This window comes from Neophocaena asiaeorientalis, unplaced genomic scaffold (assembly GCF_003031525.2).
Source record: "Neophocaena asiaeorientalis asiaeorientalis breed wild unplaced genomic scaffold, Neophocaena_asiaeorientalis_V1.1 scaffold309, whole genome shotgun sequence".
NCBI classification, from domain to species: domain Eukaryota; kingdom Metazoa; phylum Chordata; class Mammalia; order Artiodactyla; family Phocoenidae; genus Neophocaena; species Neophocaena asiaeorientalis.
In genome coordinates this window covers 109021-125149 of record NW_020173199.1, presented here as the reverse complement: position 1 = coordinate 125149, position 16129 = coordinate 109021, and the positions used below count along the sequence as shown (strand labels likewise).

General features: G+C 42.7%; 2 protein-coding genes across 10 annotated transcripts in view; one reads left to right on the top strand and one right to left on the bottom strand.

Moving 5' to 3' along the window:
- SYNPO2 (synaptopodin 2) overlaps positions 1-16129 on the top strand; it is a 170489-nt gene that overhangs the window by 81765 nt on the left and 72595 nt on the right. The gene's annotated exons all lie outside the window — the stretch shown is intronic.
- The window catches only part of LOC112399506 (uncharacterized), a 130752-nt gene that overhangs the window by 88976 nt on the left and 25647 nt on the right, over positions 1-16129 (bottom strand). Inside the window, exon 4 of one of the 7 annotated variants that reach the window (XR_003003242.1) lies at positions 12872-12913. The exons of the other annotated variants lie outside the window; for them this stretch is intronic. The gene's annotated coding sequence lies outside the window, so the exon portion shown is untranslated. The remainder of the gene's footprint in view (positions 1-12871; positions 12914-16129) is intronic. 7 annotated transcript variants of the gene reach the window in all.

Sequence of the window (16129 nt, the reverse complement as noted above, 5' to 3'; positions counted from 1 at the left end):
GTTATAATAGATAAACTCCAATTCAGGCTCTCATCCCTTCATGTTTGCACAACTTTAATGGTTTCTCAGTTTCTCTATCTTCACTCTTTTCTTCTCCAGTCCATCCTGCTCTAGTAATAATTTCTCATCACTACTGGGTTATATCCAAGTGTCTCATCCTGGATTTAAAATTGTTTTTTTTTCGCGGTACGCGGGTCTCTCACCGCTGTGGCCTCTCCCGCTGCGGAGCACAGGCTCCGGATGCGCAGGCTCAGCAGCCATGGCTCACGGGCCCAGCCACTCCGCGGCGTGTGGGATCTTCCCGGACCGGGGCACAAACCCGCGTCCCCTGCATTGGCAGGTGGACCCTCAACCACTGCGCCACCAGGGAGGCCCTAAAATTGTTTTTTAATGTGGTTCCACCTCACTAATCCACCTTTACTTTCAACGACCTGTCACACATACCCTCCCACCCTTGTTAGGTCAAGCTCCACACCTCTCAAGAACACACCATGCTTTTTCCCACCACTGTTCTGCCATACTTACATTATGAGTCACACATAGCCCAGCTACAGGGCTAAAGGAGCTGGACAAAGACCTGCACAAGGAATGATAAATAATTTGGGAGGTAGATTCCCAAATCTATCTAGTACTAGTACTAGAAGGAAGACAAGTGTAACAAGTAGAATAGAGTTTGGGAAATATATGGGAACATAAAATTGGGGGTAGTCTGGGCAAGCAGTTCTTTTCAGAAAGAGCCAAACTTCAAGAGTGGAAATGGACTAGTATATGGATGACAGACAGAGACAAAGGATCCAAGACAGCCATTCTGAGAAACCTAGGTATACAGACAGCACCTGGTGGTAGTAGAGAGTCCACGCATTCAGGTGAAATGGGATTTCCATCCTGGGAAGAGGAGGTATGATAGGGGCAAGAAAAGTCTCCCATTGTAGAAGAGATGGTTTTCATGCAATTTATCGAGGGCAGGATAAGTCACAAAGAGTAAGACAAGCAGGAATATAGTTACAGGATGGTTCTCTAGAACAAGGCAGAAACTTGTCAAAACGGGGACACACAGTCAAAGCTGATCAGCATCAGTAACAGAGTCCACTGCCCCCCAAAACCCAGGGCTAAGAATATGTGTTCCAGAGCCTGAGAGGGAATCTACCATAGTAAAAAACTTTGGATTTGAATTTCATTCTCCTGCCATCGTGCTCAAGTTCCTTAACTTTTGTGAGGCTTGATTTCTTTATATATAAAAGTGGGGTAAATTATAAATATTTTACAGATTTGGTATGATGATTAAATAAAGTGCCTTCTATGGTATCTATTGTTTAATAATAGGCTCGCTGTCCTCTGTCAGAGCTTCTGAAATCATCCCTGCCCAAGCAAAGGACTGACTCTACTGGTTGAGGTGGTGCTAAGCCTGTGGGTGGGGTGTAGCCATTCCACAGATGGCAGAGAAGATTCCAGAGGCAAGAAATCAGGCAAGGCCGGATGCTGGGATGCCTCTCTTCCCCTCTCCTCTTCCCCCCTCCCCCCATCTCTACCAATCCTGAACATGACTCATTATCAACACAACCCCACATCTTCTGAGAAGCCAATACTGTTCTAGGGATTTCTCTGTTCTTTTAGCCCCTTTTGAACAGGCATCTTACTATACTTAACCGTGTATAGTACTACAGTCCCAGTTTTGACTTCTTTCAAGTAACCCCTAAGGTTCATAGCATTGACATTTGCAATCTGGCAAAGGCATAACTTCCATTCAAGAGTTCTGCAAAGCTGGTTTGAGGTAGTGGGTCACTAGCCAAGTGAGTGAATCCAGAAAATCAGCCCCCATTGCAGTCCAACATACTTTAGATGATATCAAGTTGTTGCTACATGAATATTTTATGGGGGAGTTATATGCTATTATGGAATTTGAGGATTGGGAATTTTCTAAATTCTCTGGATGAATTCCTTGATAACATCAATGGCCCACAATATAATTTATTGTTTTTTAGTTTCCTCTTGTTCTTTAGCCAGATTTGCTCAGCTAATTTCAAGCCTCTCTATGAATGAGCCGAATTTGTTCTTTCTCTTGGCTCTCCCAAAATTTAGCCCAAAGTTGCCTTCATAATGAGCATTCAACCTGCAGTTGTTGAATTGATTCAATGACTACATCTTGTTACCATTTTAATTTTTGTAATTCTAGATAGTCATTTTCTTCAATCGCCTAGTGACATCTGACATAAACTATGACATTTTCCCTAGCATGAGAAAAAGGGAAGTAAAATACAAAAGAATTGGGTCTAATACTCATTTTTTTTTTAAACAAGAAAAGCACTACAAACCATTTGCAGGGAAATTTTGGCTACACATCATCCTTGTCACCAGTTGGCTTATGAATAATCAGGGTAATTTACATTACCTTCTTCTGTTTACAGACTGTATATCTGTCTTCCAATGGATTTTCCACTTGTTCTAATGACTTGCTGCAATGGAAAAATACTCAGCCTCCTTCACAAAGTAATGATTATCAGTACCCAACCACATCTCCCTGCTTCCAGATTATTTTTTTCCCTTTCATTTTTTTTTTTAATTTTTTTTTATTTTTTTAAACATCTTTATTGGGGTATAATTGCTTTACAATGGTGTGTTAGTTTCTGCTTTATAACAAAGTGAATCAGCTATAGCCCTTTCATTTTTAAAGAATGTTCTTTTATTATGGAAAATGACACCAGGACTTTCTGGCTAATTATGGGTACAAATATAACACATGAATTACTCCTGACATCACACACACACACACACACATTTAGCCCATCCGTTGAAAAGTGGCTATAACGTTTTTATGTGTAGGACTCTAACCTTTTCTATTTTGTCCAACTTATTGTTTTACCCTGTGCAGTGGCCTTGGATTGAATTCCAGTTTTTCACTAATACTCCCCGCCCCACACACATTCACACACCATTTCCAGTGCCATCACTCTAGCTCAAACCTTCATCATTTTACACCTGGACTACCTTGATAGTCTTCCAGAGGCAATTTTGGATTGGTCACTTTTCCTTTTAAATCATTCTGTACGTTGCTTCTGTGCTTGCAGCCGTATAACCCTGCTCCTGCCCTCAGCACAAATACAAAGGCCTCTACAATATAAATCCAACCTCCTGCCCAGACTTGTCTTCTATTCCGCTTCATCCCTTCCCCCTCCCATCCCCTGCAATGCACAGCCTCTGCCTGCCTAGCTGTCCCTTGAATGTTGGCTGTGCTTTCTCACTGGCATAGCTTTGTTCCTGCCATTCCCACCTGCCACGTTCTCTCTTCCCACCTCTAGCTAAATTTTATTTACACTTCAAGGCCTGGACCAAAAGTTTACTCCATAAACCCTTTCCTGAACAAATTACCTAAAGTCCCACCCTTAACCCTATATCATAAGCACATATTACTACGCTATGTGTCTAGTAGTCACTATTTACTGCCTTATTTTGTAGTTGTTTACACTCAGTAAATATTTGTTCACCAGATGAATATTCTCTAACTATATTATATTTTCAGCACAATAATGGGATACACCAATAGAGAAATCTATTGGGGGGCATACAAATCGGAGCTCAGAAATTCATGTAACTATGAACTGCAGTTTGAGCAATTTCATAAAGTATAATCTCAGGAAATATGATTACAGATGGCGATATGAAAACACCACGTGGAAAAGAAATTTTTTCTGCATTCACTCAGCATACTTGAACCAGAACAGTTGCTATTTCATAACTCTGAGTCCCTTGGTCCGATACTTAATCTGTATCCCATATTATCACTCATCCACACTTGTACGATCTCAACTTAAACACTACAGAGGGAAAAAAAACTCTCGGTGGTTGAGAAATAAAGTTGTACACATTTTATATTATATCCTGTGTTTAAATGAACTTAAAGGGAAAGCTTCCTGGATGAAAACAAATAATTTTATTAATGATGGCTCCTACTAGTAATGATACATATGTACAGTGTATTAAAATCTTTTTCTCTGTTTTCTGGAAAATTTTCAACTCTTTTTAGTGTATTTTTCCTTTTGGGGCCCATTCAGTACTTATACCTTCCTGAGAAAAAAGTTGTTGTATCTTATATATAATATATATATTAATATATCTTCTTCCTTAAAAAGTTGTTATTCTGCCTATGCTCCCTTGTATTTTTTCCAGACCATTCCTTAACCATGATCTTCCATTTTCTGGCTGGTTTTCCTGATAGAGTATAACCACACTTACGCACATACCCACACTCCTAAAACTGTCTGGTGTTTGCTTAGTGAGTTCTACCTAGTTCCTTCCCTGGCCTGTGTCCCCCAGGAGCTGTGGGACTGCAGTGATTCACACTCCTTCCTTCTTCACCCCTCTTCCAGCACACACACAAGCCATCATCCCAGAATCAGATGGGACTCATTTTATAGGAAAGTGTTTGGATTTAGAGCCATATGTGATTTCATTTAAGATTAAAAAGAAGAAAAAGAACTCCACCAGTAAGTGTCACCATCACCATTCAGAGTACCTGTCCCAATCACAGTATAATGTAGCTGGAAAGGAAAGGTGTATAGACCACTTATCCATTGGTTTTCAAATTTAGATTTATAAAATGGATCAAAGTGGGCTTGCTATGCTTAAAAAGGGAAGGAAGAAAGGACTCTGTGTCCTGGCAGCAGCCTGTGAAGCACAGCCTCCCCACAGAGCAGTCTATAAACCACTAATCTGAGCTAAATGTCACAGTTTGCAGATGAGGAAACTGAGCCCAGAAATTTGATTCGGTTAAGTGACTCTCTCGTGGTCATATAACCAGTGTATGACAGAGCTGATTCTAGATCCCAAGTTACTAAGCACAGTGTTCTTTCCCGGGCTTTCCCACAGCACCAGAAAACTGCTAAATCAAGGGCTCATTTCTACTCATTGGACTAGCCCGATTCATCTCTGTGCCCAGCCCAAAAGCAGTGTACGAGAACTAGTGTTTTCCTAGCCGAAAATCTTTCATTATTGAAGGATTTTCACGATTAACCGAAATCACCCAAAATATCAGAAACAATGTGGCAAAACACAAGGGACGGCACTGCCTGCATTTTTAGTTGGCCCACCTGTTCCAGGATGGGCTCTCTAGCTAAGTAGCCAACAGCTCCATAGCCGACCTGCCTCATAAGCCCAGCCCAGAACACCCAGCACACCCTGAGTCTGCTCATCCCCTTGAGGGTGGTCTCCTCTTTTCCCCATCAACAAGCTGGGAAGCTAAGTATAGGCATTAGCGGGCCTTGGTGGTGGCCAATTAGAGCAGAGTCCCAACAGAGCTACCATTATAGGCCCTCCACATTGGTACCCTCCTCCACAAGCCATCTTTGTGATTAATGTAATCACCATAATTGCTGGCCTCCTTTTTGAGTCTTGGCCACACGGGGAAGAGATGAATATTTTCCCTGAATGCATTCTTTCCAAAGGACTGTATGTCCTTAGTAGTGGAACATGATGTCATGAATTCTGATGAGGGGGATGCCCTACAGAAGCTGAAGATTGGCCCCAAAGGCCTAAGGGAGCCAGTGCAACTCATATCCCGCAGCTGCGTCCCTGTGGCCACACACGTGCAGCCAGTTACTCTATAATTAACAAAAACAAGCCTGTGACTATTGCTATTGTACTTTTTACTCTATACCTTTTGAGGGAATATTGGGAAATAAAATCTTCCTTTTCCCTCATGCTCCTCAGACTTGGCACATAAGAATTTTTGTTGCTGTTGTTTTTCTCCTGGTCAGGAGTTAACGCTTCAGTCAGACAGGTCTGATTGGAAACCTGGTTTCCATCCAGAAAAAAATAGTTGGTCATGCCCAACCTAGACCATTTGAGGGCAGCATAACCTTAAGAGTGTGTGTTTTGACCAGCTAATATGCAGCCTTAAGGAGGGAATAGGCAGTGTGGGTTCCACATACACACTACTGCTACTGGAATTCAGGAAATAAACTGTGAACAATGAGAAAACACTCCCTGGGAGTCATCTCAAATTTAAGGATGAACGAATAGATGCCTAACTTTAAATGTACTTACATAATTTTCTTATATAACATAATCGCTTGAGGCAGGCACAATATAAACCATGAGGTGAGATTTAAAACTGGAGTGCTATCAAAAAAAAAAAAAAGCTAAAAACAAAAACAGCTAAAGTAAAATATATTAACCTGGGAAAAAAAATCAGATATGTTTGCAGGTCCTTATGCTCCTCTTGGGGGACACACAGTACTTCACAACTAACATGTCCCTAGTATAACCTCTTTTAACCTAAGCAGAAATGCTGCCTCTCTGCATTTCTTCCATATTTTGGGAGTAAATCCAGGATGGGCAAGTGAAGATAAAGGGAGGAGGCTTAGGAGGAAAAGGAGGAGAAGGAAGAAGGCATTGCACTCTGTCCTTGGAGAATCACCGGTAATGAATTCTAGGGAAAAGTCTACATTGACCCAAATCACAGGGAGGTGCACTGACTCCACTCATCTCCCACCCCTCCCCAGTAAACTGTACATACCTTTTGGTAGTTTTCACAGGATGTTAATAAGCAAATTGCAATTGATCAGCCTAGTGTGATAGTGATGTTTAAGTTCTCTCTCCAAATATCACTGCATAAGTTACCTAAATGACGGAGACCAATGGCTGTCTCCCAGAAAGTCATCTGGAAGGAATTCTACGTTCCTGCCTCTGCTTTTCTTTATGGGCTACAGAAAGAACATGATAGTTCTTGAACACATTTCCCAGATTACTCAAAGAGACCAAACTTACTTTCAGCACAGCTCTTTAGAGATTGTGATGGTGGGGAAGCAAACCTCCAAAAGCAAACTCAGTCTCTCTCAAGCATGGAGGTAAGCTCAGCTACTTTGTTGAGAGGGCCAAGGTGACATGGCGTGCATGAACTCCTCGGTTTTCCTCCCTTCGTTTCAATTTTTCCCCTTCAATCTCTTACAGGATCTTGTTCCATCAAATATCTTCCTAACTCCACCCTTTTCTCTTCAACCTTTTCTGCTACACTTGCGGAGAAAGACCTTTATCTGCCTTATTCCCTTCTCCAGGTCCTTTCCTCTCTCCCTCCATTCACAGTAGATTTCTTGAGAGAAAGCTCTCCCCAGGGCCTCCGTACGTTTGTGTTCCTTCACTGGCTCCCTTAATATGATTCTGCCCTCACCACTCTTCAGCAGTTACCCTTTAAAGCTCATCAGTAATCTGCTCGTCACCAGGTGGTCCACTGATTTCTTTTCAGCGGTTTCTCCTTACTGCATAACATCCCTATTACCACGGCTTGGTATTGACCAGAAATCCTCCCACCCTTCCCCCTTTGAAATTCTTTCTCCCCCTAGATTCAATAACACATGTCCTCACTCTCTGACCATTTCTCCTCAGTCTCTGTTGACCCCACTTCTTCTACAGCCCCCTTAAATGTGGGAATTTTTCAGTACTCAGTAGCCCCTTAATCTTCCTCTATCGAGCTCATCCAATCCCACAGCTTTAACTACCACCTCTTTGCCCTTGACTTCCCAGTATATGTTTCTCTTCCAAGCTATATATCAATAGTTCACCTTCTAATGGGATATTTGTCATTTCTCAAACAAAAATTTCCAAAATAGACCTCATCTTTCCCACACAGCCTCCTCATCTCCCTGTCACAAAATAACTTCCCCTCCCTACCATTCCTCAAGTCTCAAGACAAAATTTCAGTCATCTTCGACTCCTACTGTGCCATTTGTAAATTGATTGGACATTGGGAGTAAAGGATGATGAAATATCCTTTTAGAGTCTCCTTTATATTTACAGCGGCTGTACTCTACTTCAAGCCTTCATTTCATCACCTGGACTTTTGCAATGCGAAACTGGTGTCTCTGTCATTAACCTGTCTCTTCTCCATTACTATCCAACCAGTATTGGGCCATAAGCTATTTTCCCAAACAGTCCTCTCTATACAAAAGAAATAGGTAGCATTAGTGGCTTCCAGAACAAATGGCTGAGGGACAAGGGTGGAAGGAAGGGAAATTTTACATTTATGTACTATCTTGTTTCTTTAACATTCTGTGCTCCATGGATATACTAGCTACTAAGAACACTGTTTAGGGCTTCCCTGGTGGCGCAGTGGTTGGGAGTCTGCCTGCCGATACAGGGGACACGGGTTCGTGCCCCAGTCCGGGAGGATCCCACATGCCGCGGAGCAGCTGGGCCTGTGAGCCATGGCCGCTGAGCCTGTGCTCCGCAATGGGAGAGGCCACAGCAGTAAGAGGCCCACGTACCGCAAAAAAATAAAAAATAAAAAAATACTGTTTAATGGATGAACAACAAGATCCTACTGTATAGCACAGGGAGCTATATTCAATATCCTATGATAAACCATAATGGAAAAGAATATAAAAAAGAATGTATAGGGCTCCCCTGGTGGCACAGTAGTTGATAGTCCCCCTGCTGATGCAGGGGACACGGGTTCGTGCCCCGGTCTGGAAAGATCCCACATGCAGCGAAGCGGCTAGGCCCGTGAGCCATGGCCGCTGAGCCTGCACATCCGGAGCCTGTGCTCCGCAATGGGAGAGGCCACAGCAGTAAGAGGCCCACGTACCGCAAAAAAAAAAAAAAAGAATGTGTATATATTTATATAACTGAATCACTTTGCTGTACAGCAGAAATTAACACATTATAAATCAACTAAACTTCAATAAAAAAAGAATACTGTTTAAGTTAAACACTGTGTTACCCATAAAATTAAAAAAAAGAAACATCCATTTCAGTTCATCTTCTCAAAATCCTGCATACATTGCCTTTAGGACAAAAATCAAACTTTGGCCTATTGTTCAAAGCTCTCTGAGGTATGGTCACAGCCCACCCTTCTAGCCTTCACTTCTACTCTGCTTCTGTCTCCGCTCTTAACACACTCCACAGGCCAGGCACATGCCATCAATCTGGATCAATCGTCTCTGCCTTTGTTTAAATATTTCCTTCTGCTTGAGGTGCTTTTCTTCATACCAGATGCAGTCCTACCTTCCTTCCAGCTACACCTCAGATGGCGCTGCTCCCAAAGTGCTTTCTTAAATCCCAGCATTTAGAAGGACTCCTCATCTGCAGGTTTCCGAGCCTAAGCACTTGATTCTAACGAAGTCAGCCTGGTTTTGGAGTTATCTGTGCACGTGACAATTCTTAATGCTGTTCAATGCTTTTCACATGATGGGTTCTCAGAAAATGTTTTCTGAACGTCATTGGCCCTTGATACACCAAGAAATCCAAAATTAGAATTGTTTGGATATGAGATCCAATGGCATCTTCATGTCATTACTGGTGCTTGGCATTGTCATTAAGAAGTACAAAGCTTGATGGGTCCCCTTTAGGTCAGTGCTTCTCCAATTGTGGTCCTAGACCACCTGCTACAGGAATACCTGGAGTGCTTGCTAAAATGCAGATTTCTGGGCTCCAATTGAGATTGGTCCAGAATCTCTGGGGGTAGGGCTTGGCAATCTGTAATTAAAGCAAGCATCCTGGGACTTCCCTGGTGGTCCAGTGGGTAAGACTCCACACTTCCAATGCATCGGGCCTGGGTTCAATCCCTGGTTGGGAAACTAGATCCCGCATGCGTGCCACAACTAAGAAGTCCCCATGCTGCAACTAAAGAACCCACACACAGCAACTAAAGATCCCGCATGCCATAATGAAGACCCGGCACAACCAAAATAAATAGATAAATATTAAAAAAAAAAAACCAAAAAGCAAGCATCTCAAGGTGATCCTCACATGCACTCAAGTTTGAGAGCCTCTGCTCTAATCGGATAGAGCAGGGTTTGGGGGAAGGTTTTTAGAGGGGAGAATCCCTGTGATTTCTTCCCCGAGATTTTCAAGCTGATCCTGCTTGTCTGCTCAACATTCCTCAGCTTCTGCCAGTTCTTCAACCCTGCTGCCCAGCCTGCTCCATGTGCCTGGCTGTGCCTCGTGCTCCTGGAACAGGACTCGCCCTCTGTCTCTCCTTTCAGGGCATTGACAGCAGAGCTGTCAAGCTGATTCCCTGTAGTAGCTGGCACTGGCACCTCTTGACTGGAGAGGGGTGCCTCAGATTTCGACAATAATCTCATGTTTTTCCAGGTTTGAGAGGTGATAGTAGGCATATGTGGCCCTTTCCACTGTCTTCAGTCCACAAGTGGGCTAGAGTTAGAACTAGGCTGAACCACTGTGGGTGGCAGGGAGCACAGTCCTTTACTGAGAGGGATTTCGGCCAGTAACTCTACCTCCACATCGTCCCACACTCTATTTCAGGCTGACGGTTGTACACGCTCTTCCTTTTTCCATCTCATCTAGCCATTAAATAAATGCCCTGGCTGGATCAGAAGAACCAGGAAACAGAATGTTATTCAGTGCTATTGACATTGCCCCTTAAAGCTTCCAACAACTTCCCCTATCAACATCTCTGAAAGGGCCAAAAACTTCCAGTGGGTTGCTGTTGCCCATTCATGTGTATTGCACATGTGATCTATGTGTCTCTGAATAAAACCACCACAGTTTTGCTGAATTATGCCAAGACAAAGTCTTCTTTAGATATCTCATGATCCATATCATTGTTTTAGGTGAAATTACAAATAAATAATCTCTAATGAGTTAATTACAGATATCCAGATGGACAAATGTAAAAGTTAATTGACTGGATCAAGTTCACAGAACAAGTTAATAAAGGTAGAACAGATGAAGAACTAAGGTCTAATAATTTTCTTCTAGGAATATAATAAAATTTATTTTCTCTCAGAACACAGAGCAACCCACCCAAATTACATCAAGGAAAAATCTAAAATATGCTTTTCATTCTTTAGACTTTCCCTTTGATTCAAAGAAAATGTTGCTTTAGTTACTTCTAGTTTTACTTTCTTCACTTATTAAAATATCTAATATGCACCAGAATTTCTGTTTTAGACACTTTTCTTCACTTAATACTGATACATCTAAGAGTAGACAAAGAATTAGATGGCTGTTTAAATATACTAGCAGTGCTATTGCTATGTTCCATTTTTATTTTTAAAACAGTCATTTTTATAGTCACTTATTCCATCTCTAATGGAATACCTAGCATTCATCGCTAGGTATTTACTCATCTCTAGGTGTTTTACATGCTTTTCTATATTCACAAAAACATATAAGGGATATATTATCATCATGACTCTACATAAAAGGAAAATGACTCAGAAAAGTTAAGTAACACGTGAGGTTACTATCTCAGTGCCTGATGTGTAACAATTTCTCAATAAATATTAGCTAAAATTATCATTATTTTCCCCAGGTTCATACAAGCTACTAAATGGGGGAATCTGAGTTCAAACTCAAGTAAAACAGAGCACTTTTGCTACTATGTACACACTGCCTCAGTTTTCAGACTCAATTTCATGAGCAAAAAGCTATTTTCATACTGTTTATTTGAACAGCTAGAGCAAATACTGTATACATTTAATTGTCTGTCAATATCTCTAACGTTAATTTATGTACTTGTGCGCCTGTGTGTCTTCATTCTGTTTTGTTTTTGTTTTTAGCTTTTCGTATTGTATACAGTCATGTTTTTAAGGGCACCTTTAGACCAAGAAGGATGCTTATTTTCCCCAGAGATGCGAGGAAGGTGTTAATAGAGAGGCATATAAACGTGAAATGAAGCAGCCCTGTTCTAGGGAAGAGCAGGGAACTTCCCTAAAAGCCGAGGCTCTTAGCACAGCCTTATACAGCAGGTTGGGTGACACCTCTTTCTAAAATTAGGAATTGCTTGGACTCTGCAAGGTGGGACATTTAGATTCTGTTTTATTTCTAACTGACGTTTTGGAGAGTGCATTCAGTATTTCTTTTCGGAAAGCTCCAAGGATTGTTTCTCTATTTATGAGTTATTCTGAAGAAAATGTGTAAGAATTTGGACTTCTGCTTGTAGATAATAAATGACCATAGCTTTCATTTGGGGAGAGGGAAGGAATTCAATGTATAGTAAAATGAAGAGTTCCAGATCCAGACCTCCCAGCCCCTTTCCCTGCAAGCACAGATGTTAGAGCTATAGCAGCCTCCCATTTGGCTCTGCCCAAGCACCCTTCAGACTTCCCTGCAAAGGTCAATGCCTGAGGAGCTTCAAAAGGCAATGTGCACTTCTTTCTTACTCTCCTTTCTCTTCTCTTTTTAATTCTTCCTCCTAAAGTCTAGTAACTTTGGTCTTAAAGGTCTCCATAGTTTGACAGAAGGCTCAACTTTGATTAAAATTTCTCTCAACTGGTTAAAAGTGATTAAAGGTCACTCAACTGGTATGGATGATGAGCAGCAGGTCTTGCAGTTCCCTTCCTTGATTGAAAAAAAAAAAAAAAAAAAGAATAAGGTGGTCACACCAAAACACCAAAAGGAGTCACTGAATTAGGCCATAACCAAGCTCTGGAAATGCCTTCTACTTCCTGGAACCAGTGATCTTACTTGCATAATTTTATGTTTACACACGAGGTAGCTGATTTGGAAAGACATCTTAGCTTGGTCTAGGCTGAGCCTCAAGCTGTGTTAGCCTGGTGCTCTTGCCAGAAGACTCTGATTACATTTGAAAGCATCAGGCCCTGGGTCATGATTCTGCCTGTGAGACCCTGTGCCCAACCTGGGGAGGAGATTGTCGGCTTCTTGGGGAGTGAATAGCATGTGCAGAGCTTTTTGGAGTGCAATGGGGAATAGCTAAGGCTTTGGCAAGCTTCAGACCGACAGCCGGGGCCTCAAACTGTGACTCAAATTGGCCTATTCCTCTAAACTGGTTTGTACCATTCATTCTCTCATTGTTTTATGTATGATCATACCTCCCTAGTAAGCCTGAAAGCATCTGAAGACAGAGCGCATGCTATTTTTGATTTCCCAAAAGAATCTGCCAGAGTCATGGGCTCACCTTATTGACTGACTGACAGTCCCTTGGTAGCAGTGACTTCAGCTGCAAATAAAGAAAAATAGGTTATGTTCCAAGTAATAAAGGAGTGTCATGTAGTCATGCCTCTGTGGTGTTACACTGATCACTAAGATAGAAATACCCCATGAGGCAGAAGTCTGTCAAATACACTCAGTATTCAGGAATCTTGTGGCAGAGACAGAAGAAACAAGTGGCTGGATTAAGGGTCAGAGACTTGGTGGAGGAGGCCCAACTTGTGTTTAGGCAGGGACCTGGGCACAAGCTCTCCAGAGAGTGTGTGGTCAATACAGGCAGTCTCTGAGAGCAAGCCTAGAAGGCTGGAGGCCACAAAGTCCTCTTTCCATCAGTAGACAGACCCACAGTCATTCGTTCATATATTCTTTAATTCTGATCTTAAATATGGTATGGCAGGTGCCATGCTCAATGCTGTGAATACACAGATGTATATGCATGGTCTCTGCTTCCAGTGGTGGGACAAACCTGTAAACAGATAAATTATGATATCAAGCTTAGAACTGTATGGCAGCATGATCTAATGAAAAGGGGTTTTGCAAAAGAGGGAAGCAGACCTACCTTTGGATACAGGCTTTGCCACCTATTATGGATTGTGTGACTTGGATTTTTTGAGCCTGTTTCTTCATCTGTAAATCTGGAAAACAATACTATCTCCTAGACTTCTTGAAAGAATGAAAGGAGAAGCATATATAATAACAGCTGCCACAGTACCTATGATAGACCCTCAGAAAATGTTTGATCCCTTGCTCTGTGATAGTAGAATGTACAATATTGTGGAGGCTTAGAGGCAAGAACCAATAGCTGCCTGAGAAAGGGAGGGGAGACTCTACCTAGGAATTAACGTTCTTCTTGATCTTGAAGAATAAGTAAGTCCCTTGTTCAATCACTTTTTTACCACATATTTGCAGAGCATGATTATGTACCAAGTATGGTGCCAGACGCTGGGGGCACAATGAAGAACAAAACAGATGTGACCCTGGACCTCATAGAGTTTATTTGCCAGAGGGAGAGACAGGCCAAAACCAAACAAATGGACACACTAAGTACGAGCAGGGTAGCTGAGATAGGGAATTGTGACTCTCAAATGTATTCAGAGTCTTCTGGCAAGAGCACCAGGCTAACACAGCCTGGGACTCAGCCCGGACCAGGCTAAGACGTCTTTGCAAATCAGCTACCTTGTGTATAAGCATAAAATTAGGCAGGTAAGATCACTGGTTCCATGGCTTCAAATTCTGTTCCCAAAGCCCAGTTCTGGCCTAATTCAGTGACTCCTTTTGGTGTGACCACCTTACTCATTTTTTTTTTTTTAATTAAGGAAGGGCTGCTGCTCATCATCTACAGCAGGTGAGTGATGTTCTAGAGAAGTTTTAATCAAAGTTGAGCCTTTTGTCAAAGTTTGGAGACCCTTAAGACTGAAGTGACTGGACTTTGGGAGAGAAAATAAAAAAGAGAAGAGAGAGGAGTGAGAATGAAGAGCGAGAAAGAGACAGATACATGTTGCCACTGAGGCTCCTCAGTCATTGACCTTTGCAGAGAAGTCTGAAGGGTGCTTGGGCAGAGCCAAATGGGAGGCTGCTGTAGCTCTAACATCTGTGCTTGCAGGGAAAGAGGCTGGCAGGATGTCGGTCCTGATATTAGCCAACAACAAAGGATGAGAAGGAGCAAGCCATACAAAGAGTGAAGGGAAGAACATTCTAGGCAGAAATGGCATGTACATGTGTGCTGAAGCAGGGATGGGCTTGGCTGAGCAAGGAAAGAATAGAATGAAAAAGGGAGAAGATAGCATTTAATGAAGTTCAACAAAAAAGAATTCAGGGGAGTTCACTCCAGAGCGGGTAGTGTGTGTGAAGGTGTAGAGTCTCACAAGAGTCTGGTGTGTTCTAAGAATTGGGAGAACTTCAGTGTGACCACACTCTAGACTGGAGGAAGGAGTGGGGTGAGGGAGAAGCATGGCAGGAGATGGTGCCAGGGGATGGGGGTCAGACTGAGGGGGTCTTGCTTGTATGATAAGTGAAGACGTTTAGATTGGACTTGCTATTAGCTCTTAGGTTTGGAACTCCGGCCTGGCTCAGCAGCCCCTGCCCAAACTCCCAAGCCTGTCTCTAAGCCCTCCCACTTACAGCGCTTTCTTAACAGCCCTCCAGTTTTGGGATCCTGACTCCTCTGCATGGTTTCAGCTTCTCTTTCTACTCAGATCTGAGGCATCTTCTGTTGTTATCTAGAGGCTCTACTCTGGCTCTGACCATAGAGAAAGCATCCTCCACTGTGAACCCTGGGCAAGTGGTCAGGCAAAGCTAGGCTCACTTTCTTAAGATAACTACTAAAACCAAGCAGAGTAGATTTGAGAATTAATGGGAAGCCAGCGTTAGTCCTTGAATAGTAAAGCGACATGAGAGAAATATTTATTAATCCATTTGACACTGGTTTGCAGAATTAATTAAAGAAGGAAGAGACTGAAGGCAGGAAGCCAAATGTGTAGTGTGTGGGGATGGGGCGGGGTAGGAGTATGGGTGTGGGTGTGTGTGTTTTTTTTTTTTTGCGGTACGCGGGCCTCTCACTGCTGTGGCCCCTCCCATTGCGGAGCACAGGCTCCGGACGCGCAGGCTCAGCGGCCACAGCTCACGGGCCCAGCCGCTCCACGGCACATGGGATCTTCCCGGACCGGGGCACGAACCCGTGTCCCCTGCATCGGCAGGCGGACTCTCAACCACTGCGCCACCAGGGAAGCCCCTGTGTGTTCTTTTTAAAAGGAAAAAGTCCTTTACAGGGTAGAAATGAAACAGTAAACACAATAGAGTGTGTAGGGCTGGCCATTGTAGAGAAATAATTTTAGTGGATGAAATTTATCTGGAAACTTTTTGCTTTACACAGATTTACCTCGTTTTATGAGGCCTGTTTGATTTCACTTGGTTTAAAATTCAGAGGAAAAACGTAGTCCATTTGATCAGATTGTCAAGTGCAGCTTGTTAACATGTCTGCGTGAATTTCTGACATCTTCGAACAACTCACCACTCAGCTCTTGGATCCGTCCACTTGCTGAATACTTTTATGTAAGTCAGCAAGTTCCCTCCCCCCATCCATTTACTCTTCAAGCACAGTTCTCTCAGCAGACACATCTCTTGGCTAACAGACTCCCATGACAAAGGCTTCCTCCTATACCCAACCAGCAGCTTCGTCAGGTGTCTCTAGGTGTCTGTTGAGAACCTATTTAACAGTTTCTAGGGG